Source organism: Lissotriton vulgaris, chromosome 8 (genome assembly GCF_964263255.1).
Source record: "Lissotriton vulgaris chromosome 8, aLisVul1.2, whole genome shotgun sequence".
NCBI classification, from domain to species: Eukaryota; Metazoa; Chordata; class Amphibia; order Caudata; family Salamandridae; genus Lissotriton; species Lissotriton vulgaris.
The window spans coordinates 1,493,299,616-1,493,324,767 of NC_141696.1; positions in this window are offsets into that span (position 1 = coordinate 1,493,299,616).

A 25,152-nucleotide genomic window follows, 5' to 3' on the forward strand; every position below is an offset into this window, starting at 1 on the left:
GTGTGTGTGGGGAGGGGTTAAACTGGCGAGGCTTCTGTGCGAGTTCACATGCCTCTTGTTTATGAAGGGTCAGAGACAGATCAGCGCAGAACATGATAAGAAAGCAGTAGGTGGTACCTCTTTGGGTGAATGTATTGTGCTTTTCAAACACTACAGCTGCGTATAGGCCCAGAAGAGTTGTCTCGAGTGACCACGTGTGTCTGTAACTTTGCCACCGCGCCGTTTGGCGCCAAGGTCCCTTGAGTGAGCTGTCCATCACAGTGGGGGAAAGGGCGGGAAGATGTTGCATAGCCTAGTGTGTGGGGCGGGGCCAAACGGGCGGGGCTTCTGTACAGTTCACATGCCTCTTGTTTATAAAGGGTCAGAGACCATCAGAGCATCAGATGAGGAGAAATCAGCCTCCTGGTCACTGGAAGTACAGGAGGATTGCGCTCGAGAAACTCGTGGATGCCTAGACCTCCATCACGGATTACAGCTAATTGTAGACTGTAGCCTCGACCTTGCTCACTAGGTTCTTGGGCTGATTATAATGTTTTACTGAAGTTTAGCTTCAACCGGGGCACGTGCTGTTTCTTTTGTATCTGTAAGTGCTTCCTGTTGAGGTTTAATTTTTGAAACAGGAGCATCGTGCCAAAATGAATCCTGCCTGCATATTTATCCACGAAGATGCCACCATGTTGTGCCATACCTCTACTCAACTGGAGTACTTTCTACTGGGTAGTCAGTAAGTGCTACCTCGTTGGGTAAATGTATGGTGCTTTTCCTACACTACAGCTGCGTAAAGGCCCAGAAGAGAAGTCTTCAGTGATCACCTGTGTCTGTGACTTTGCCACTGCGCTGATAGGCGCCTAGGTACCTCGAGTGAGCTGTCCATCACAGTGGGGGAAAGGGCGTGATAGGTTGCATAGCCTAGTCTGTGTGGGGAGGGGTTAAACTGGCGAGGCTTCTGTGCGAGTTCACATGCCTCTTGTTTATGAAGGGTCAGAGACCGATCAGCTCAGTAAATGATAAGAAAGCAGTCGGTGGTACCTCTTTGGGTGAATGTATTGTGCTTTTCCAGCACTGCAGCTGCGTAAAGGCCCAGAAGAGAAGTCTTCAGTGATCACCTGTGTCTGTGACTTTGCCACTGCGCTGATAGGCGCCTGGGTACCTCGAGTGAGCTGTCCATCACAGTGGGGGAAAGGGCAGAATAGGTTGCATAGCCTAGTCTGTGTGGGGAGGGGTTAAACTGGCGAGGCTTCTGTGCGAGTTCACATGCCTCTTGTTTATGAAGGGTCAGAGACCGATCAGCTCAGTAAATGATAAGAAAGCAGTCGGTGGTACCTCTTTGGGTGAATGTATTGTGCTTTTCCAGCACTGCAGCTGCGTAAAGGCCCAGAAGAGAAGTCTTCAGTGATCACCTGTGTCTGTGACTTTGCCACTGCGCTGATAGGCGCCTGGGTACCTCGAGTGAGCTGTCCATCACAATGGGGGAAAGGGCAGAATAGGTTGCATAGCCTAGTCAGTGACTTTGCCACTGCGCTGATAGGCGCCGAGGTACCCCGAGTGAGCTGTCCATCACAGTGGGGGAAAGGGCGGGATAGGTTGCATAGCCTAGTCTGTGTGGGGAGGGGTTAAACTGGCGAGGCTTCTGTGCGAGTTCACATGCCTCTTGTTTATGAAGGGTCAGAGACCGATCAGCTCAGTAAATGATAAGAAAGCAGTCGGTGGTACCTCTTTGGGTGAATGTATTGTGCTTTTCCAGCACTGCAGCTGCGTAAAGGCCAGAAGAGTTGTATTCAGGGATCACCTGTGTCTGTAACGTTGCCACTGCGCCGATAGGCGCCGAGGTACCTCGAGTGAGCTGTCCATCACAGTGGGGGAAAGGGCGGGATAGGTTGCATAGCCTAGTGTGTGTGGGGAGGGGCCAAATTGGCGAGGCTTCTGTGTGTGTGCACTTGCCTCTTGTTTATGAAGGGTCAGAGACCGATTAGCGCAGCAAATGAGGAGAAAGCAGTCGGTGGTACCTCTTTGGGTGAATGTATTGTGCTTTTCAAACACTACAGCTGCGTATAGGCCCAGAAGAGTTGTCTCGAGTGACCACGTGTGTCTGTAACTTTGCCACCGCGCCGTTTGGCGCCAAGGTCCCTTGAGTGAGCTGTCCATCACAGTGGGGGAAAGGGCGGGAAGATATTGCATAGCCTAGTGTGTGGGGCGGGGCCAAACGGGCGGGGCTTCTGTGCAGTTCACATGCCTCTTGTTTATAAAGGGTCAGAGACCATCAGAGCATCAGATGAGGAGAAATCAGCCTCCTGGTCACTGGAAGTACAGGAGGATTGCGCTCGAGAAACTCGTGGATGCCTAGACTTCCATCATGGATTACAGCTAATTGTAGACTGTAGCCTCGACCTTGCTCACTAGGTTCTTGGGCTGATTATAATGCGTTACTGAAGTTTAGCTTCATCCGGGGCACGTGCTGTTTCTTTTGTATCTGTAAGTGCTTCCTGTTGAGGTTTAATTTTTGAAACAGGAGCATCGTGCCAAAATGAATCCTGCCTGCATATTTATCCACGAAGATGCCACCATGTTGTGCCATACCTCTACTCAACTGGAGTACTTTCTACTGGGTAGTCAGTAAGTGCTACCTCGTTGGGTAAATGTATGGTGCTTTTCCTACACTACAGCTGCGTAAAGGCCCAGAAGAGAAGTCTTCAGTGATCACCTGTGTCTGTGACTTTGCCACTGCGCTGATAGGCGCCTAGGTACCTCGAGTGAGCTGTCCATCACAGTGGGGGAAAGGGCGGGATAGGTTGCATAGCCTAGTCAGTGACTTTGCCACTGCGCTGATCGGCGCCGAGGTACCTCGAGTGAGCTGTCCATCACAGTGGGGAAAAGGGCGGGATAGGTTGCATAGCCTAGTCTGTGTGGGGAGGGGTTAAACTGGCGAGGCTTCTGTGCGAGTTCACATGCCTCTTGTTTATGAAGGGTCAGAGACCGATCAGCGCAGTAAATGATAAGAAAGCAGTCGGTGGTACCTCTTTGGGTGAATGTATTGTGCTTTTCCAGCACTGCAGCTGCGTGAAGTCCCAGAAGAGTTGTCTTCAGTGATCACCTGTGTCTGTGACTTTGCCACTGCGCCGATATGCGCCGAGGTACCTCGAGGGAGCTGTCCATCAAAGTGGGGTACAGGACGGGATAGCTTGCATAGCCTAGTGTGTGTGGGGAGGGGCCAAACTGGCGAGGCTTCTGTGCGTGTGCACTTGCCTCTTGTTTATGAAGGGTCAGAGACCGATTAGCGCAGCAAATGAGGAGAAAGCAGTCGGTGGTACCTCTTTGGGTGAATGTATTGTGCTTTTCCAGCACTGCAGCTGCGTAAAGGCCCAGAAGAGTTGTCTCGAGTGACCACGTGTGTCTGTAACTTTGCCACCGCGCCGTTTGGCGCCAAGGTCCCTCGAGTGAGCTGTCCATCACAGTGGTGGGAAGGGCGGGATAGGTTGCATAGCCTAGTGTGTGTGGGGAGGGGTTAAACTGGCGAGGCTTCTGTGCGAGTTCACATGCCTCTTGTTTATGAAGGGTCAGAGACAGATCAGCGCAGAAAATGATAAGAAAGCAGTAGGTGGTACCTCTTTGGGTGAATGTATTGTGCTTTTCAAACACTACAGCTGCGTATAGGCCCAGAAGAGTTGTCTCGAGTGACCACGTGTGTCTGTAACTTTGCCACCGCGCCGTTTGGCGCCAAGGTCCCTTGAGTGAGCTGTCCATCACAGTGGGGGAAAGGGCGGGAAGATGTTGCATAGCCTAGTGTGTGGGGCGGGGCCAAACGGGCGGGGCTTCTGTACAGTTCACATGCCTCTTGTTTATAAAGGGTCAGAGACCATCAGAGCATCAGATGAGGAGAAATCAGCCTCCTGGTCACTGGAAGTACAGGAGGATTGCGCTCGAGAAACTCGTGGATGCCTAGACCTCCATCACGGATTACAGCTAATTGTAGACTGTAGCCTCGACCTTGCTCACTAGGTTCTTGGGCTGATTATAATGTTTTACTGAAGTTTAGCTTCAACCGGGGCACGTGCTGTTTCTTTTGTATCTGTAAGTGCTTCCTGTTGAGGTTTAATTTTTGAAACAGGAGCATCGTGCCAAAATGAATCCTGCCTGCATATTTATCCACGAAGATGCCACCATGTTGTGCCATACCTCTACTCAACTGGAGTACTTTCTACTGGGTAGTCAGTAAGTGCTACCTCGTTGGGTAAATGTATGGTGCTTTTCCTACACTACAGCTGCGTAAAGGCCCAGAAGAGAAGTCTTCAGTGATCACCTGTGTCTGTGACTTTGCCACTGCGCTGATAGGCGCCTAGGTACCTCGAGTGAGCTGTCCATCACAGTGGGGGAAAGGGCGTGATAGGTTGCATAGCCTAGTCTGTGTGGGGAGGGGTTAAACTGGCGAGGCTTCTGTGCGAGTTCACATGCCTCTTGTTTATGAAGGGTCAGAGACCGATCAGCTCAGTAAATGATAAGAAAGCAGTCGGTGGTACCTCTTTGGGTGAATGTATTGTGCTTTTCCAGCACTGCAGCTGCGTAAAGGCCCAGAAGAGAAGTCTTCAGTGATCACCTGTGTCTGTGACTTTGCCACTGCGCTGATAGGCGCCTGGGTACCTCGAGTGAGCTGTCCATCACAGTGGGGGAAAGGGCAGAATAGGTTGCATAGCCTAGTCAGTGACTTTGCCACTGCGCTGATAGGCGCCGAGGTACCCCGAGTGAGCTGTCCATCACAATGGGGGAAAGGGCGGGATAGGTTGCATAGCCTAGTCTGTGTGGGGAGGGGTTAAACTGGCGAGGCTTCTGTGCGAGTTCACATGCCTCTTGTTTATGAAGGGTCAGAGACCGATCAGCTCAGTAAATGATAAGAAAGCAGTCGGTGGTACCTCTTTGGGTGAATGTATTGTGCTTTTCCAGCACTGCAGCTGCGTAAAGGCCCAGAAGAGAAGTCTTCAGTGATCACCTGTGTCTGTGACTTTGCCACTGCGCTGATAGGCGCCTGGGTACCTCGAGTGAGCTGTCCATCACAATGGGGGAAAGGGCAGAATAGGTTGCATAGCCTAGTCAGTGACTTTGCCACTGCGCTGATAGGCGCCGAGGTACCCCGAGTGAGCTGTCCATCACAGTGGGGGAAAGGGCGGGATAGGTTGCATAGCCTAGTCTGTGTGGGGAGGGGTTAAACTGGCGAGGCTTCTGTGCGAGTTCACATGCCTCTTGTTTATGAAGGGTCAGAGACCGATCAGCTCAGTAAATGATAAGAAAGCAGTCGGTGGTACCTCTTTGGGTGAATGTATTGTGCTTTTCCAGCACTGCAGCTGCGTAAAGGCCAGAAGAGTTGTATTCAGGGATCACCTGTGTCTGTAACGTTGCCACTGCGCCGATAGGCGCCGAGGTACCTCGAGTGAGCTGTCCATCACAGTGGGGGAAAGGGCGGGATAGGTTGCATAGCCTAGTGTGTGTGGGGAGGGGCCAAATTGGCGAGGCTTCTGTGTGTGTGCACTTGCCTCTTGTTTATGAAGGGTCAGAGACCGATTAGCGCAGCAAATGAGGAGAAAGCAGTCGGTGGTACCTCTTTGGGTGAATGTATTGTGCTTTTCAAACACTACAGCTGCGTATAGGCCCAGAAGAGTTGTCTCGAGTGACCACGTGTGTCTGTAACTTTGCCACCGCGCCGTTTGGCGCCAAGGTCCCTTGAGTGAGCTGTCCATCACAGTGGGGGAAAGGGCGGGAAGATATTGCATAGCCTAGTGTGTGGGGCGGGGCCAAACGGGCGGGGCTTCTGTGCAGTTCACATGCCTCTTGTTTATAAAGGGTCAGAGACCATCAGAGCATCAGATGAGGAGAAATCAGCCTCCTGGTCACTGGAAGTACAGGAGGATTGCGCTCGAGAAACTCGTGGATGCCTAGACTTCCATCATGGATTACAGCTAATTGTAGACTGTAGCCTCGACCTTGCTCACTAGGTTCTTGGGCTGATTATAATGCGTTACTGAAGTTTAGCTTCATCCGGGGCACGTGCTGTTTCTTTTGTATCTGTAAGTGCTTCCTGTTGAGGTTTAATTTTTGAAACAGGAGCATCGTGCCAAAATGAATCCTGCCTGCATATTTATCCACGAAGATGCCACCATGTTGTGCCATACCTCTACTCAACTGGAGTACTTTCTACTGGGTAGTCAGTAAGTGCTACCTCGTTGGGTAAATGTATGGTGCTTTTCCTACACTACAGCTGCGTAAAGGCCCAGAAGAGAAGTCTTCAGTGATCACCTGTGTCTGTGACTTTGCCACTGCGCTGATAGGCGCCTAGGTACCTCGAGTGAGCTGTCCATCACAGTGGGGGAAAGGGCGGGATAGGTTGCATAGCCTAGTCAGTGACTTTGCCACTGCGCTGATCGGCGCCGAGGTACCTCGAGTGAGCTGTCCATCACAGTGGGGAAAAGGGCGGGATAGGTTGCATAGCCTAGTCTGTGTGGGGAGGGGTTAAACTGGCGAGGCTTCTGTGCGAGTTCACATGCCTCTTGTTTATGAAGGGTCAGAGACCGATCAGCGCAGTAAATGATAAGAAAGCAGTCGGTGGTACCTCTTTGGGTGAATGTATTGTGCTTTTCCAGCACTGCAGCTGCGTGAAGTCCCAGAAGAGTTGTCTTCAGTGATCACCTGTGTCTGTGACTTTGCCACTGCGCCGATATGCGCCGAGGTACCTCGAGGGAGCTGTCCATCAAAGTGGGGTACAGGACGGGATAGCTTGCATAGCCTAGTGTGTGTGGGGAGGGGCCAAACTGGCGAGGCTTCTGTGCGTGTGCACTTGCCTCTTGTTTATGAAGGGTCAGAGACCGATTAGCGCAGCAAATGAGGAGAAAGCAGTCGGTGGTACCTCTTTGGGTGAATGTATTGTGCTTTTCCAGCACTGCAGCTGCGTAAAGGCCCAGAAGAGTTGTCTCGAGTGACCACGTGTGTCTGTAACTTTGCCACCGCGCCGTTTGGCGCCAAGGTCCCTCGAGTGAGCTGTCCATCACAGTGGTGGGAAGGGCGGGATAGGTTGCATAGCCTAGTGTGTGTGGGGAGGGGTTAAACTGGCGAGGCTTCTGTGCGAGTTCACATGCCTCTTGTTTATGAAGGGTCAGAGACAGATCAGCGCAGAAAATGATAAGAAAGCAGTAGGTGGTACCTCTTTGGGTGAATGTATTGTGCTTTTCAAACACTACAGCTGCGTATAGGCCCAGAAGAGTTGTCTCGAGTGACCACGTGTGTCTGTAACTTTGCCACCGCGCCGTTTGGCGCCAAGGTCCCTTGAGTGAGCTGTCCATCACAGTGGGGGAAAGGGCGGGAAGATGTTGCATAGCCTAGTGTGTGGGGCGGGGCCAAACGGGCGGGGCTTCTGTACAGTTCACATGCCTCTTGTTTATAAAGGGTCAGAGACCATCAGAGCATCAGATGAGGAGAAATCAGCCTCCTGGTCACTGGAAGTACAGGAGGATTGCGCTCGAGAAACTCGTGGATGCCTAGACCTCCATCACGGATTACAGCTAATTGTAGACTGTAGCCTCGACCTTGCTCACTAGGTTCTTGGGCTGATTATAATGTTTTACTGAAGTTTAGCTTCAACCGGGGCACGTGCTGTTTCTTTTGTATCTGTAAGTGCTTCCTGTTGAGGTTTAATTTTTGAAACAGGAGCATCGTGCCAAAATGAATCCTGCCTGCATATTTATCCACGAAGATGCCACCATGTTGTGCCATACCTCTACTCAACTGGAGTACTTTCTACTGGGTAGTCAGTAAGTGCTACCTCGTTGGGTAAATGTATGGTGCTTTTCCTACACTACAGCTGCGTAAAGGCCCAGAAGAGAAGTCTTCAGTGATCACCTGTGTCTGTGACTTTGCCACTGCGCTGATAGGCGCCTAGGTACCTCGAGTGAGCTGTCCATCACAGTGGGGGAAAGGGCGGGATAGGTTGCATAGCCTAGTCTGTGTGGGGAGGGGTTAAACTGGCGAGGCTTCTGTGCGAGTTCACATGCCTCTTGTTTATGAAGGGTCAGAGACCGATCAGCTCAGTAAATGATAAGAAAGCAGTCGGTGGTACCTCTTTGGGTGAATGTATTGTGCTTTTCCAGCACTGCAGCTGCGTAAAGGCCCAGAAGAGAAGTCTTCAGTGATCACCTGTGTCTGTGACTTTGCCACTGCGCTGATAGGCGCCTGGGTACCTCGAGTGAGCTGTCCATCACAGTGGGGGAAAGGGCAGAATAGGTTGCATAGCCTAGTCAGTGACTTTGCCACTGCGCTGATAGGCGCCGAGGTACCCCGAGTGAGCTGTCCATCACAGTGGGGGAAAGGGCGGGATAGGTTGCATAGCCTAGTCTGTGTGGGGAGGGGTTAAACTGGCGAGGCTTCTGTGCGAGTTCACATGCCTCTTGTTTATGAAGGGTCAGAGACCGATCAGCTCAGTAAATGATAAGAAAGCAGTCGGTGGTACCTCTTTGGGTGAATGTATTGTGCTTTTCCAGCACTGCAGCTGCGTAAAGGCCCAGAAGAGAAGTCTTCAGTGATCACCTGTGTCTGTGACTTTGCCACTGCGCTGATAGGCGCCTGGGTACCTCGAGTGAGCTGTCCATCACAGTGGGGGAAAGGGCAGAATAGGTTGCATAGCCTAGTCAGTGACTTTGCCACTGCGCTGATAGGTGCCGAGGTACCCCGAGTGAGCTGTCCATCACAGTGGGGGAAAGGGCGGGATAGGTTGCATAGCCTAGTCTGTGTGGGGAGGGGTTAAACTGGCGAGGCTTCTGTGCGAGTTCACATGCCTCTTGTTTATGAAGGGTCAGAGACCGATCAGCTCAGTAAATGATAAGAAAGCAGTCGGTGGTACCTCTTTGGGTGAATGTATTGTGCTTTTCCAGCACTGCAGCTGCGTAAAGGCCAGAAGAGTTGTATTCAGGGATCACCTGTGTCTGTAACGTTGCCACTGCGCCGATAGGCGCCGAGGTACCTCGAGTGAGCTGTCCATCACAGTGGGGGAAAGGGCGGGATAGGTTGCATAGCCTAGTGTGTGTGGGGAGGGGCCAAATTGGCGAGGCTTCTGTGTGTGTGCACTTGCCTCTTGTTTATGAAGGGTCAGAGACCGATTAGCGCAGCAAATGAGGAGAAAGCAGTCGGTGGTACCTCTTTGGGTGAATGTATTGTGCTTTTCAAACACTACAGCTGCGTATAGGCCCAGAAGAGTTGTCTCGAGTGACCACGTGTGTCTGTAACTTTGCCACCGCGCCGTTTGGCGCCAAGGTCCCTTGAGTGAGCTGTCCATCACAGTGGGGGAAAGGGCGGGAAGATATTGCATAGCCTAGTGTGTGGGGCGGGGCCAAACGGGCGGGGCTTCTGTGCAGTTCACATGCCTCTTGTTTATAAAGGGTCAGAGACCATCAGAGCATCAGATGAGGAGAAATCAGCCTCCTGGTCACTGGAAGTACAGGAGGATTGCGCTCGAGAAACTCGTGGATGCCTAGACTTCCATCATGGATTACAGCTAATTGTAGACTGTAGCCTCGACCTTGCTCACTAGGTTCTTGGGCTGATTATAATGCGTTACTGAAGTTTAGCTTCATCCGGGGCACGTGCTGTTTCTTTTGTATCTGTAAGTGCTTCCTGTTGAGGTTTAATTTTTGAAACAGGAGCATCGTGCCAAAATGAATCCTGCCTGCATATTTATCCACGAAGATGCCACCATGTTGTGCCATACCTCTACTCAACTGGAGTACTTTCTACTGGGTAGTCAGTAAGTGCTACCTCGTTGGGTAAATGTATGGTGCTTTTCCTACACTACAGCTGCGTAAAGGCCCAGAAGAGAAGTCTTCAGTGATCACCTGTGTCTGTGACTTTGCCACTGCGCTGATAGGCGCCTAGGTACCTCGAGTGTGCTGTCCATCACAGTGGGGGAAAGGGCGGGATAGGTTGCATAGCCTAGTCAGTGACTTTGCCACTGCGCTGATCGGCGCCGAGGTACCTCGAGTGAGCTGTCCATCACAGTGGGGAAAAGGGCGGGATAGGGTGCATAGCCTAGTCTGTGTGGGGAGGGGTTAAACTGGCGAGGCTTCTGTGCGAGTTCACATGCCTCTTGTTTATGAAGGGTCAGAGACCGATCAGCGCAGTAAATGATAAGAAAGCAGTCGGTGGTACCTCTTTGGGTGAATGTATTGTGCTTTTCCAGCACTGCAGCTGCGTGAAGTCCCAGAAGAGTTGTCTTCAGTGATCACCTGTGTCTGTGACTTTGCCACTGCGCCGATATGCGCCGAGGTACCTCGAGGGAGCTGTCCATCAAAGTGGGGTACAGGACGGGATAGCTTGCATAGCCTAGTGTGTGTGGGGAGGGGCCAAACTGGCGAGGCTTCTGTGCGTGTGCACTTGCCTCTTGTTTATGAAGGGTCAGAGACCGATTAGCGCAGCAAATGAGGAGAAAGCAGTCGGTGGTACCTCTTTGGGTGAATGTATTGTGCTTTTCCAGCACTGCAGCTGCGTAAAGGCCCAGAAGAGTTGTCTCGAGTGACCACGTGTGTCTGTAACTTTGCCACCGCGCCGTTTGGCGCCAAGGTCCCTCGAGTGAGCTGTCCATCACAGTGGTGGGAAGGGCGGGATAGGTTGCATAGCCTAGTGTGTGTGGGGAGGGGTTAAACTGGCGAGGCTTCTGTGCGAGTTCACATGCCTCTTGTTTATGAAGGGTCAGAGACAGATCAGCGCAGAAAATGATAAGAAAGCAGTAGGTGGTACCTCTTTGGGTGAATGTATTGTGCTTTTCAAACACTACAGCTGCGTATAGGCCCAGAAGAGTTGTCTCGAGTGACCACGTGTGTCTGTAACTTTGCCACCGCGCCGTTTGGCGCCAAGGTCCCTTGAGTGAGCTGTCCATCACAGTGGGGGAAAGGGCGGGAAGATGTTGCATAGCCTAGTGTGTGGGGCGGGGCCAAACGGGCGGGGCTTCTGTACAGTTCACATGCCTCTTGTTTATAAAGGGTCAGAGACCATCAGAGCATCAGATGAGGAGAAATCAGCCTCCTGGTCACTGGAAGTACAGGAGGATTGCGCTCGAGAAACTCGTGGATGCCTAGACCTCCATCACGGATTACAGCTAATTGTAGACTGTAGCCTCGACCTTGCTCACTAGGTTCTTGGGCTGATTATAATGTTTTACTGAAGTTTAGCTTCAACCGGGGCACGTGCTGTTTCTTTTGTATCTGTAAGTGCTTCCTGTTGAGGTTTAATTTTTGAAACAGGAGCATCGTGCCAAAATGAATCCTGCCTGCATATTTATCCACGAAGATGCCGCCATGTTGTGCCATACCTCTACTCAACTGGAGTACTTTCTACTGGGTAGTCAGTAAGTGCTACCTCGTTGGGTAAATGTATGGTGCTTTTCCTACACTACAGCTGCGTAAAGGCCCAGAAGAGAAGTCTTCAGTGATCACCTGTGTCTGTGACTTTGCCACTGCGCTGATAGGCGCCTAGGTACCTCGAGTGAGCTGTCCATCACAGTGGGGGAAAGGGCGTGATAGGTTGCATAGCCTAGTCTGTGTGGGGAGGGGTTAAACTGGCGAGGCTTCTGTGCGAGTTCACATGCCTCTTGTTTATGAAGGGTCAGAGACCGATCAGCTCAGTAAATGATAAGAAAGCAGTCGGTGGTACCTCTTTGGGTGAATGTATTGTGCTTTTCCAGCACTGCAGCTGCGTAAAGGCCCAGAAGAGAAGTCTTCAGTGATCACCTGTGTCTGTGACTTTGCCACTGCGCTGATAGGCGCCTGGGTACCTCGAGTGAGCTGTCCATCACAGTGGGGGAAAGGGCAGAATAGGTTGCATAGCCTAGTCAGTGACTTTGCCACTGCGCTGATAGGCGCCGAGGTACCCCGAGTGAGCTGTCCATCACAGTGGGGGAAAGGGCGGGATAGGTTGCATAGCCTAGTCTGTGTGGGGAGGGGTTAAACTGGCGAGGCTTCTGTGCGAGTTCACATGCCTCTTGTTTATGAAGGGTCAGAGACCGATCAGCTCAGTAAATGATAAGAAAGCAGTCGGTGGTACCTCTTTGGGTGAATGTATTGTGCTTTTCCAGCACTGCAGCTGCGTAAAGGCCAGAAGAGTTGTATTCAGGGATCACCTGTGTCTGTAACGTTGCCACTGCGCCGATAGGCGCCGAGGTACCTCGAGTGAGCTGTCCATCACAGTGGGGAAAGGGCGGGATAGGTTGCATAGCCTAGTGTGTGGGGAGGGGCCAAATTGGCGAGGCTTCTGTGTGTGTGCACTTGCCTCTTGTTTATGAAGGGTCAGAGACCGATTAGCGCAGCAAATGAGGAGAAAGCAGTCGGTGGTACCTCTTTGGGTGAATGTATTGTGCTTTTCAAACACTACAGCTGCGTATAGGCCCAGAAGAGTTGTCTCGAGTGACCACGTGTGTCTGTAACTTTGCCACCGCGCCGTTTGGCGCCAAGGTCCCTTGAGTGAGCTGTCCATCACAGTGGGGGAAAGGGCGGGAAGATATTGCATAGCCTAGTGTGTGGGGCGGGGCCAAACGGGCGGGGCTTCTGTGCAGTTCACATGCCTCTTGTTTATAAAGGGTCAGAGACCATCAGAGCATCAGATGAGGAGAAATCAGCCTCCTGGTCACTGGAAGTACAGGAGGATTGCGCTCGAGAAACTCGTGGATGCCTAGACTTCCATCATGGATTACAGCTAATTGTAGACTGTAGCCTCGACCTTGCTCACTAGGTTCTTGGGCTGATTATAATGTTTTACTGAAGTTTAGCTTCAACCGGGGCACGTGCTGTTTCTTTTGTATCTGTAAGTGCTTCCTGTTGAGGTTTAATTTTTGAAACAGGAGCATCGTGCCAAAATGAATCCTGCCTGCATATTTATCCACGAAGATGCCACCATGTTGTGCCATACCTCTACTCAACTGGAGTACTTTCTACTGGGTAGTCAGTAAGTGCTACCTCGTTGGGTAAATGTATGGTGCTTTTCCTACACTACAGCTGCGTAAAGGCCCAGAAGAGAAGTCTTCAGTGATCACCTGTGTCTGTGACTTTGCCACTGCGCTGATAGGCGCCTAGGTACCTCGAGTGTGCTGTCCATCACAGTGGGGGAAAGGGCGGGATAGGTTGCATAGCCTAGTCAGTGACTTTGCCACTGCGCTGATCGGCGCCGAGGTACCTCGAGTGAGCTGTCCATCACAGTGGGGAAAAGGGCGGGATAGGTTGCATAGCCTAGTCTGTGTGGGGAGGGGTTAAACTGGCGAGGCTTCTGTGCGAGTTCACATGCCTCTTGTTTATGAAGGGTCAGAGACCGATCAGCGCAGTAAATGATAAGAAAGCAGTCGGTGGTACCTCTTTGGGTGAATGTATTGTGCTTTTCCAGCACTGCAGCTGCGTGAAGTCCCAGAAGAGTTGTCTTCAGTGATCACCTGTGTCTGTGACTTTGCCACTGCGCCGATATGCGCCGAGGTACCTCGAGGGAGCTGTCCATCAAAGTGGGGTACAGGACGGGATAGCTTGCATAGCCTAGTGTGTGTGGGGAGGGGCCAAACTGGCGAGGCTTCTGTGCGTGTGCACTTGCCTCTTGTTTATGAAGGGTCAGAGACCGATTAGCGCAGCAAATGAGGAGAAAGCAGTCGGTGGTACCTCTTTGGGTGAATGTATTGTGCTTTTCCAGCACTGCAGCTGCGTAAAGGCCCAGAAGAGTTGTCTCGAGTGACCACGTGTGTCTGTAACTTTGCCACCGCGCCGTTTGGCGCCAAGGTCCCTCGAGTGAGCTGTCCATCACAGTGGTGGGAAGGGCGGGATAGGTTGCATAGCCTAGTGTGTGTGGGGAGGGGTTAAACTGGCGAGGCTTCTGTGCGAGTTCACATGCCTCTTGTTTATGAAGGGTCAGAGACAGATCAGCGCAGAAAATGATAAGAAAGCAGTAGGTGGTACCTCTTTGGGTGAATGTATTGTGCTTTTCAAACACTACAGCTGCGTATAGGCCCAGAAGAGTTGTCTCGAGTGACCACGTGTGTCTGTAACTTTGCCACCGCGCCGTTTGGCGCCAAGGTCCCTTGAGTGAGCTGTCCATCACAGTGGGGGAAAGGGCGGGAAGATGTTGCATAGCCTAGTGTGTGGGGCGGGGCCAAACGGGCGGGGCTTCTGTACAGTTCACATGCCTCTTGTTTATAAAGGGTCAGAGACCATCAGAGCATCAGATGAGGAGAAATCAGCCTCCTGGTCACTGGAAGTACAGGAGGATTGCGCTCGAGAAACTCGTGGATGCCTAGACCTCCATCACGGATTACAGCTAATTGTAGACTGTAGCCTCGACCTTGCTCACTAGGTTCTTGGGCTGATTATAATGTTTTACTGAAGTTTAGCTTCAACCGGGGCACGTGCTGTTTCTTTTGTATCTGTAAGTGCTTCCTGTTGAGGTTTAATTTTTGAAACAGGAGCATCGTGCCAAAATGAATCCTGCCTGCATATTTATCCACGAAGATGCCACCATGTTGTGCCATACCTCTACTCAACTGGAGTACTTTCTACTGGGTAGTCAGTAAGTGCTACCTCGTTGGGTAAATGTATGGTGCTTTTCCTACACTACAGCTGCGTAAAGGCCCAGAAGAGAAGTCTTCAGTGATCACCTGTGTCTGTGACTTTGCCACTGCGCTGATAGGCGCCTAGGTACCTCGAGTGAGCTGTCCATCACAGTGGGGGAAAGGGCGTGATAGGTTGCATAGCCTAGTCTGTGTGGGGAGGGGTTAAACTGGCGAGGCTTCTGTGCGAGTTCACATGCCTCTTGTTTATGAAGGGTCAGAGACCGATCAGCTCAGTAAATGATAAGAAAGCAGTCGGTGGTACCTCTTTGGGTGAATGTATTGTGCTTTTCCAGCACTGCAGCTGCGTAAAGGCCCAGAAGAGAAGTCTTCAGTGATCACCTGTGTCTGTGACTTTGCCACTGCGCTGATAGGCGCCTGGGTACCTCGAGTGAGCTGTCCATCACAGTGGGGGAAAGGGCAGAATAGGTTGCATAGCCTAGTCAGTGACTTTGCCACTGCGCTGATAGGCGCCGAGGTACCCCGAGTGAGCTGTCCATCACAATGGGGGAAAGGGCGGGATAGGTTGCATAGCCTAGTCTGTGTGGGGAGGGGTTAAACTGGCGAGGCTTCTGTGCGAGTTCACATGCCTCTTGTTTATGAAGGGTCAGAGACCGATCAGCTCAGTAAATGATAAGAAAGCAGTCGGTGGTACCTCTTTGGGTGAATGTATTGTGCTTTTCCAGCACTGCAGCTGCGTAAAGGCCCAGAAGAGAAGTCTTCAGTGATCACCTGTGTCTGTGACTTTGCCACTGCGCTGATAGGCGCCTGGGTACCTCGAGTGAGCTGTCCATCACAATGGGGGAAAGGGCAGAATAGGTTGCATAGCCTAGTCAGTGACTTTGCCACTGCGCTGATAGGCGCCGAGGTACCCCGAGTGAGCTGTCCATCACAGTGGGGGAAAGGGCGGGATAGGTTGCATAGCCTAGTCTGTGTGGGGAGGGGTTAAACTGGCGAGGCTTCTGTGCGAGTTCACATGCCTCTTGTTTATGAAGGGTCAGAGACCGATCAGCTCAGTAAATGATAAGAAAGCAGTCGGTGGTACCTCTTTGGGTGAATGTATTGTGCTTTTCCAGCACTGCAGCTGCGTAAAGGCCAGAAGAGTTGTATTCAGGGATCACCTGTGTCTGTAACGTTGCCACTGCGCCGATAGGCGCCGAGGTACCTCGAGTGAGCTGTCCATCACAGTGGGGGAAAGGGCGGGATAGGTTGCATAGCCTAGTGTGTGTGGGGAGGGGCCAAATTGGCGAGGCTTCTGTGTGTGTGCACTTGCCTCTTGTTTATGAAGGGTCAGAGACCGATTAGCGCAGCAAATGAGGAGAAAGCAGTCGGTGGTACCTCTTTGGGTGAATGTATTGTGCTTTTCAAACACTACAGCTGCGTATAGGCCCAGAAGAGTTGTCTCGAGTGACCACGTGTGTCTGTAACTTTGCCACCGCGCCGTTTGGCGCCAAGGTCCCTTGAGTGAGCTGTCCATCACAGTGGGGGAAAGGGCGGGAAGATATTGCATAGCCTAGTGTGTGGGGCGGGGCCAAACGGGCGGGGCTTCTGTGCAGTTCACATGCCTCTTGTTTATAAAGGGTCAGAGACCATCAGAGCATCAGATGAGGAGAAATCAGCCTCCTGGTCACTGGAAGTACAGGAGGATTGCGCTCGAGAAACTCGTGGATGCCTAGACTTCCATCATGGATTACAGCTAATTGTAGACTGTAGCCTCGACCTTGCTCACTAGGTTCTTGGGCTGATTATAATGCGTTACTGAAGTTTAGCTTCATCCGGGGCACGTGCTGTTTCTTTTGTATCTGTAAGTGCTTCCTGTTGAGGTTTAATTTTTGAAACAGGAGCATCGTGCCAAAATGAATCCTGCCTGCATATTTATCCACGAAGATGCCACCATGTTGTGCCATACCTCTACTCAACTGGAGTACTTTCTACTGGGTAGTCAGTAAGTGCTACCTCGTTGGGTAAATGTATGGTGCTTTTCCTACACTACAGCTGCGTAAAGGCCCAGAAGAGAAGTCTTCAGTGATCACCTGTGTCTGTGACTTTGCCACTGCGCTGATAGGCGCCTAGGTACCTCGAGTGAGCTGTCCATCACAGTGGGGGAAAGGGCGGGATAGGTTGCATAGCCTAGTCAGTGACTTTGCCACTGCGCTGATCGGCGCCGAGGTACCTCGAGTGAGCTGTCCATCACAGTGGGGAAAAGGGCGGGATAGGTTGCATAGCCTAGTCTGTGTGGGGAGGGGTTAAACTGGCGAGGCTTCTGTGCGAGTTCACATGCCTCTTGTTTATGAAGGGTCAGAGACCGATCAGCGCAGTAAATGATAAGAAAGCAGTCGGTGGTACCTCTTTGGGTGAATGTATTGTGCTTTTCCAGCACTGCAGCTGCGTGAAGTCCCAGAAGAGTTGTCTTCAGTGATCACCTGTGTCTGTGACTTTGCCACTGCGCCGATATGCGCCGAGGTACCTCGAGGGAGCTGTCCATCAAAGTGGGGTACAGGACGGGATAGCTTGCATAGCCTAGTGTGTGTGGGGAGGGGCCAAACTGGCGAGGCTTCTGTGCGTGTGCACTTGCCTCTTGTTTATGAAGGGTCAGAGACCGATTAGCGCAGCAAATGAGGAGAAAGCAGTCGGTGGTACCTCTTTGGGTGAATGTATTGTGCTTTTCCAGCACTGCAGCTGCGTAAAGGCCCAGAAGAGTTGTCTCGAGTGACCACGTGTGTCTGTAACTTTGCCACCGCGCCGTTTGGCGCCAAGGTCCCTCGAGTGAGCTGTCCATCACAGTGGTGGGAAGGGCGGGATAGGTTGCATAGCCTAGTGTGTGTGGGGAGGGGTTAAACTGGCGAGGCTTCTGTGCGAGTTCACATGCCTCTTGTTTATGAAGGGTCAGAGACAGATCAGCGCAGAAAATGATAAGAAAGCAGTAGGTGGTACCTCTTTGGGTGAATGTATTGTGCTTTTCAAACACTACAGCTGCGTATAGGCCCAGAAGAGTTGTCTCGAGTGACCACGTGTGTCTGTAACTTTGCCACCGCGCCGTTTGGCGCCAAGGTCCCTTGAGTGAGCTGTCCATCACAGTGGGGGAAAGGGCGGGAAGATGTTGCATAGCCTAGTGTGTGGGGCGGGGCCAAACGGGCGGGGCTTCTGTACAGTTCACATGCCTCTTGTTTATAAAGGGTCAGAGACCATCAGAGCATCAGATGAGGAGAAATCAGCCTCCTGGTCACTGGAAGTACAGGAGGATTGCGCTCGAGAAACTCGTGGATGCCTAGACCTCCATCACGGATTACAGCTAATTGTAGACTGTAGCCTCGACCTTGCTCACTAGGTTCTTGGGCTGATTATAATGTTTTACTGAAGTTTAGCTTCAACCGGGGCACGTGCTGTTTCTTTTGTATCTGTAAGTGCTTCCTGTTGAGGTTTAATTTTTGAAACAGGAGCATCGTGCCAAAATGAATCCTGCCTGCATATTTATCCACGAAGATGCCACCATGTTGTGCCATACCTCTACTCAACTGGAGTACTTTCTACTGGGTAGTCAGTAAGTGCTACCTCGTTGGGTAAATGTATGGTGCTTTTCCTACACTACAGCTGCGTAAAGGCCCAGAAGAGAAGTCTTCAGTGATCACCTGTGTCTGTGACTTTGCCACTGCGCTGATAGGCGCCTAGGTACCTCGAGTGAGCTGTCCATCACAGTGGGGGAAAGGGCGGGATAGGTTGCATAGCCTAGTCTGTGTGGGGAGGGGTTAAACTGGCGAGGCTTCTGTGCGAGTTCACATGCCTCTTGTTTATGAAGGGTCAGAGACCGATCAGCTCAGTAAATGATAAGAAAGCAGTCGGTGGTACCTCTTTGGGTGAATGTATTGTGCTTTTCCAGCACTGCAGCTGCGTAAAGGCCCAGAAGAGAAGTCTTCAGTGATCACCTGTGTCTGTGACTTTGCCACTGCGCTGATAGGCGCCTGGGTACCTCGAGTGAGCTGTCCATCACAGTGGGGGAAAGGGCAGAATAGGTTGCATAGCCTAGTCAGTGACTTTGCCACTGCGCTGATAGGCGCCGAGGTACCCCGAGTGAGCTGTCCATCACAGTGGGGGAAAGGGCGGGATAGGTTGCATAGCCTAGTCTGTGTGGGGAGGGGTTAAACTGGCGAGGCTTCTGTGCGAGTTCACATGCCTCTTGTTTATGAAGGGTCAGAGACCGATCAGCTCAGTAAATGATAAGAAAGCAGTCGGTGGTACCTCTTTGGGTGAATGTATTGTGCTTTTCCAGCACTGCAGCTGCGTAAAGGCCCAGAAGAGAAGTCTTCAGTGATCACCTGTGTCTGTGACTTTGCCACTGCGCTGATAGGCGCCTGGGTACCTCGAGTGAGCTGTCCATCACAGTGGGGGAAAGGGCAGAATAGGTTGCATAGCCTAGTCAGTGACTTTGCCACTGCGCTGATAGGTGCCGAGGTACCCCGAGTGAGCTGTCCATCACAGTGGGGGAAAGGGCGGGATAGGTTGCATAGCCTAGTCTGTGTGGGGAGGGGTTAAACTGGCGAGGCTTCTGTGCGAGTTCACATGCCTCTTGTTTATGAAGGGTCAGAGACCGATCAGCTCAGTAAATGATAAGAAAGCAGTCGGTGGTACCTCTTTGGGTGAATGTATTGTGCTTTTCCAGCACTGCAGCTGCGTAAAGGCCAGAAGAGTTGTATTCAGGGATCACCTGTGTCTGTAACGTTGCCACTGCGCCGATAGGCGCCGAGGTACCTCGAGTGAGCTGTCCATCACAGTGGGGGAAAGGGCGGGATAGGTTGCATAGCCTAGTGTGTGTGGGGAGGGGCCAAATTGGCGAGGCTTCTGTGTGTGTGCACTTGCCTCTTGTTTATGAAGGGTCAGAGACCGATTAGCGCAGCAAATGAGGAGAAAGCAGTCGGTGGTACCTCTTTGGGTGAATGTATTGTGCTTTTCAAACACTACAGCTGCGTATAGGCCCAGAAGAGTTGTCTCGAGTGACCACGTGTGTCTGTAACTTTGCCACCGCGCCGTTTGGCGCCAAGGTCCCTTGAGTGAGCTGTCCATCACAGTGGGGGAAAGGGCGGGAAGATATTGCATAGCCTAGTGTGTGGGGCGGGGCCAAACGGGCGGGGCTTCTGTGCAGTTCACATGCCTCTTGTTTATAAAGGGTCAGAGACCATCAGAGCATCAGATGAGGAGAAATCAGCCTCCTGGTCACTGGAAGTACAGGAGGATTGCGCTCGAGAAACTCGTGGATGCCTAGACTTCCATCATGGATTACAGCTAATTGTAGACTGTAGCCTCGACCTTGCTCACTAGGTTCTTGGGCTGATTATAATGCGTTACTGAAGTTTAGCTTCATCCGGGGCACGTGCTGTTTCTTTTGTATCTGTAAGTGCTTCCTGTTGAGGTTTAATTTTTGAAACAGGAGCATCGTGCCAAAATGAATCCTGCCTGCATATTTATCCACGAAGATGCCACCATGTTGTGCCATACCTCTACTCAACTGGAGTACTTTCTACTGGGTAGTCAGTAAGTGCTACCTCGTTGGGTAAATGTATGGTGCTTTTCCTACACTACAGCTGCGTAAAGGCCCAGAAGAGAAGTCTTCAGTGATCACCTGTGTCTGTGACTTTGCCACTGCGCTGATAGGCGCCTAGGTACCTCGAGTGTGCTGTCCATCACAGTGGGGGAAAGGGCGGGATAGGTTGCATAGCCTAGTCAGTGACTTTGCCACTGCGCTGATCGGCGCCGAGGTACCTCGAGTGAGCTGTCCATCACAGTGGGGAAAAGGGCGGGATAGGGTGCATAGCCTAGTCTGTGTGGGGAGGGGTTAAACTGGCGAGGCTTCTGTGCGAGTTCACATGCCTCTTGTTTATGAAGGGTCAGAGACCGATCAGCGCAGTAAATGATAAGAAAGCAGTCGGTGGTACCTCTTTGGGTGAATGTATTGTGCTTTTCCAGCACTGCAGCTGCGTGAAGTCCCAGAAGAGTTGTCTTCAGTGATCACCTGTGTCTGTGACTTTGCCACTGCGCCGATATGCGCCGAGGTACCTCGAGGGAGCTGTCCATCAAAGTGGGGTACAGGACGGGATAGCTTGCATAGCCTAGTGTGTGTGGGGAGGGGCCAAACTGGCGAGGCTTCTGTGCGTGTGCACTTGCCTCTTGTTTATGAAGGGTCAGAGACCGATTAGCGCAGCAAATGAGGAGAAAGCAGTCGGTGGTACCTCTTTGGGTGAATGTATTGTGCTTTTCCAGCACTGCAGCTGCGTAAAGGCCCAGAAGAGTTGTCTCGAGTGACCACGTGTGTCTGTAACTTTGCCACCGCGCCGTTTGGCGCCAAGGTCCCTCGAGTGAGCTGTCCATCACAGTGGTGGGAAGGGCGGGATAGGTTGCATAGCCTAGTGTGTGTGGGGAGGGGTTAAACTGGCGAGGCTTCTGTGCGAGTTCACATGCCTCTTGTTTATGAAGGGTCAGAGACAGATCAGCGCAGAAAATGATAAGAAAGCAGTAGGTGGTACCTCTTTGGGTGAATGTATTGTGCTTTTCAAACACTACAGCTGCGTATAGGCCCAGAAGAGTTGTCTCGAGTGACCACGTGTGTCTGTAACTTTGCCACCGCGCCGTTTGGCGCCAAGGTCCCTTGAGTGAGCTGTCCATCACAGTGGGGGAAAGGGCGGGAAGATGTTGCATAGCCTAGTGTGTGGGGCGGGGCCAAACGGGCGGGGCTTCTGTACAGTTCACATGCCTCTTGTTTATAAAGGGTCAGAGACCATCAGAGCATCAGATGAGGAGAAATCAGCCTCCTGGTCACTGGAAGTACAGGAGGATTGCGCTCGAGAAACTCGTGGATGCCTAGACCTCCATCACGGATTACAGCTAATTGTAGACTGTAGCCTCGACCTTGCTCACTAGGTTCTTGGGCTGATTATAATGTTTTACTGAAGTTTAGCTTCAACCGGGGCACGTGCTGTTTCTTTTGTATCTGTAAGTGCTTCCTGTTGAGGTTTAATTTTTGAAACAGGAGCATCGTGCCAAAATGAATCCTGCCTGCATATTTATCCACGAAGATGCCGCCATGTTGTGCCATACCTCTACTCAACTGGAGTACTTTCTACTGGGTAGTCAGTAAGTGCTACCTCGTTGGGTAAATGTATGGTGCTTTTCCTACACTACAGCTGCGTAAAGGCCCAGAAGAGAAGTCTTCAGTGATCACCTGTGTCTGTGACTTTGCCACTGCGCTGATAGGCGCCTAGGTACCTCGAGTGAGCTGTCCATCACAGTGGGGGAAAGGGCGTGATAGGTTGCATAGCCTAGTCTGTGTGGGGAGGGGTTAAACTGGCGAGGCTTCTGTGCGAGTTCACATGCCTCTTGTTTATGAAGGGTCAGAGACCGATCAGCTCAGTAAATGATAAGAAAGCAGTCGGTGGTACCTCTTTGGGTGAATGTATTGTGCTTTTCCAGCACTGCAGCTGCGTAAAGGCCCAGAAGAGAAGTCTTCAGTGATCACCTGTGTCTGTGACTTTGCCACTGCGCTGATAGGCGCCTGGGTACCTCGAGTGAGCTGTCCATCACAGTGGGGGAAAGGGCAGAATAGGTTGCATAGCCTAGTCAGTGACTTTGCCACTGCGCTGATAGGCGCCGAGGTACCCCGAGTGAGCTGTCCATCACAGTGGGGGAAAGGGCGGGATAGGTTGCATAGCCTAGTCTGTGTGGGGAGGGGTTAAACTGGCGAGGCTTCTGTGCGAGTTCACATGCCTCTTGTTTATGAAGGGTCAGAGACCGATCAGCTCAGTAAATGATAAGAAAGCAGTCGGTGGTACCTCTTTGGGTGAATGTATTGTGCTTTTCCAGCACTGCAGCTGCGTAAAGGCCAGAAGAGTTGTATTCAGGGATCACCTGTGTCTGTAACGTTGCCACTGCGCCGATAGGCGCCGAGGTACCTCGAGTGAGCTGTCCATCACAGTGGGGAAAGGGCGGGATAGGTTGCATAGCCTAGTGTGTGGGGAGGGGCCAAATTGGCGAGGCTTCTGTGTGTGTGCACTTGCCTCTTGTTTATGAAGGGTCAGAGACCGATTAGCGCAGCAAATGAGGAGAAAGCAGTCGGTGGTACCTCTTTGGGTGAATGTATTGTGCTTTTCAAACACTACAGCTGCGTATAGGCCCAGAAGAGTTGTCTCGAGTGACCACGTGTGTCTGTAACTTTGCCACCGCGCCGTTTGGCGCCAAGGTCCCTTGAGTGAGCTGTCCATCACAGTGGGGGAAAGGGCGGGAAGATATTGCATAGCCTAGTGTGTGGGGCGGGGCCAAACGGGCGGGGCTTCTGTGCAGTTCACATGCCTCTTGTTTATAAAGGGTCAGAGACCATCAGAGCATCAGATGAGGAGAAATCAGCCTCCTGGTCACTGGAAGTACAGGAGGATTGCGCTCGAGAAACTCGTGGATGCCTAGACTTCCATCATGGATTACAGCTAATTGTAGACTGTAGCCTCGACCTTGCTCACTAGGTTCTTGGGCTGATTATAATGTTTTACTGAAGTTTAGCTTCAACCGGGGCACGTGCTGTTTCTTTTGTATCTGTAAGTGCTTCCTGTTGAGGTTTAATTTTTGAAACAGGAGCATCGTGCCAAAATGAATCCTGCCTGCATATTTATCCACGAAGATGCCACCATGTTGTGCCATACCTCTACTCAACTGGAGTACTTTCTACTGGGTAGTCAGTAAGTGCTACCTCGTTGGGTAAATGTATGGTGCTTTTCCTACACTACAGCTGCGTAAAGGCCCAGAAGAGAAGTCTTCAGTGATCACCTGTGTCTGTGACTTTGCCACTGCGCTGATAGGCGCCTAGGTACCTCGAGTGTGCTGTCCATCACAGTGGGGGAAAGGGCGGGATAGGTTGCATAGCCTAGTCAGTGACTTTGCCACTGCGCTGATCGGCGCCGAGGTACCTCGAGTGAGCTGTCCATCACAGTGGGGAAAAGGGCGGGATAGGTTGCATAGCCTAGTCTGTGTGGGGAGGGGTTAAACTGGCGAGGCTTCTGTGCGAGTTCACATGCCTCTTGTTTATGAAGGGTCAGAGACCGATCAGCGCAGTAAATGATAAGAAAGCAGTCGGTGGTACCTCTTTGGGTGAATGTATTGTGCTTTTCCAGCACTGCAGCTGCGTGAAGTCCCAGAAGAGTTGTCTTCAGTGATCACCTGTGTCTGTGACTTTGCCACTGCGCCGATATGCGCCGAGGTACCTCGAGGGAGCTGTCCATCACAGTGGGGGAAAGGGCGGGAAGATGTTGCATAGCCTAGTGTGTGGGGCGGGGCCAAACGGGCGGGGCTTCTGTGCAGTTCACATGCCTCTTGTTTATAAAGGGTCAGAGACCATCAGAGCATCAGATGAGGAGAAATCAGCCTCCTGGTCACTGGAAGTACAGGAGGATTGCGCTCGAGAAACTCGTGGATGCCTAGACCTCCATCACGGATTACAGCTAATTGTAGACTGTAGCCTCGACCTTGCTCACTAGGTTCTTGGGCTGATTATAATGTTTTACTGAAGTTTAGCTTCAACCGGGGCACGTGCTGTTTCTTTTGTATCTGTAAGTGCTTCCTGTTGAGGTTTAATTTTTGAAACAGGAGCATCGTGCCAAAATGAATCCTGCCTGCATATTTATCCACGAAGATGCCACCATGTTGTGCCATACCTCTACTCAACTGGAGTACTTTCTACTGGGTAGTCAGTAAGTGCTACCTCGTTGGGTAAATGTATGGTGCTTTTCCTACACTACAGCTGCGTAAAGGCCCAGAAGAGAAGTCTTCAGTGATCACCTGTGTCTGTGACTTTGCCACTGCGCTGATAGGCGCCTAGGTACCTCGAGTGAGCTGTCCATCACAGTGGGGGAAAGGGCGTGATAGGTTGCATAGCCTAGTCTGTGTGGGGAGGGGTTAAACTGGCGAGGCTTCTGTGCGAGTTCACATGCCTCTTGTTTATGAAGGGTCAGAGACCGATCAGCTCAGTAAATGATAAGAAAGCAGTCGGTGGTACCTCTTTGGGTGAATGTATTGTGCTTTTCCAGCACTGCAGCTGCGTAAAGGCCCAGAAGAGAAGTCTTCAGTGATCACCTGTGTCTGTGACTTTGCCACTGCGCTGATAGGCGCCTGGGTACCTCGAGTGAGCTGTCCATCACAGTGGGGGAAAGGGCAGAATAGGTTGCATAGCCTAGTCAGTGACTTTGCCACTGCGCTGATAGGCGCCGAGGTACCCCGAGTGAGCTGTCCATCACAGTGGGGGAAAGGGCGGGATAGGTTGCATAGCCTAGTCTGTGTGGGGAGGGGTTAAACTGGCGAGGCTTCTGTGCGAGTTCACATGCCTCTTGTTTATGAAGGGTCAGAGACCGATCAGCTCAGTAAATGATAAGAAAGCAGTCGGTGGTACCTCTTTGGGTGAATGTATTGTGCTTTTCCAGCACTGCAGCTGCGTAAAGGCCAGAAGAGTTGTATTCAGGGATCACCTGTGTCTGTAACTTTGCCACCGCGCCGTTTGGCGCCGAGGTACCTCGAGTGAGCTGTCC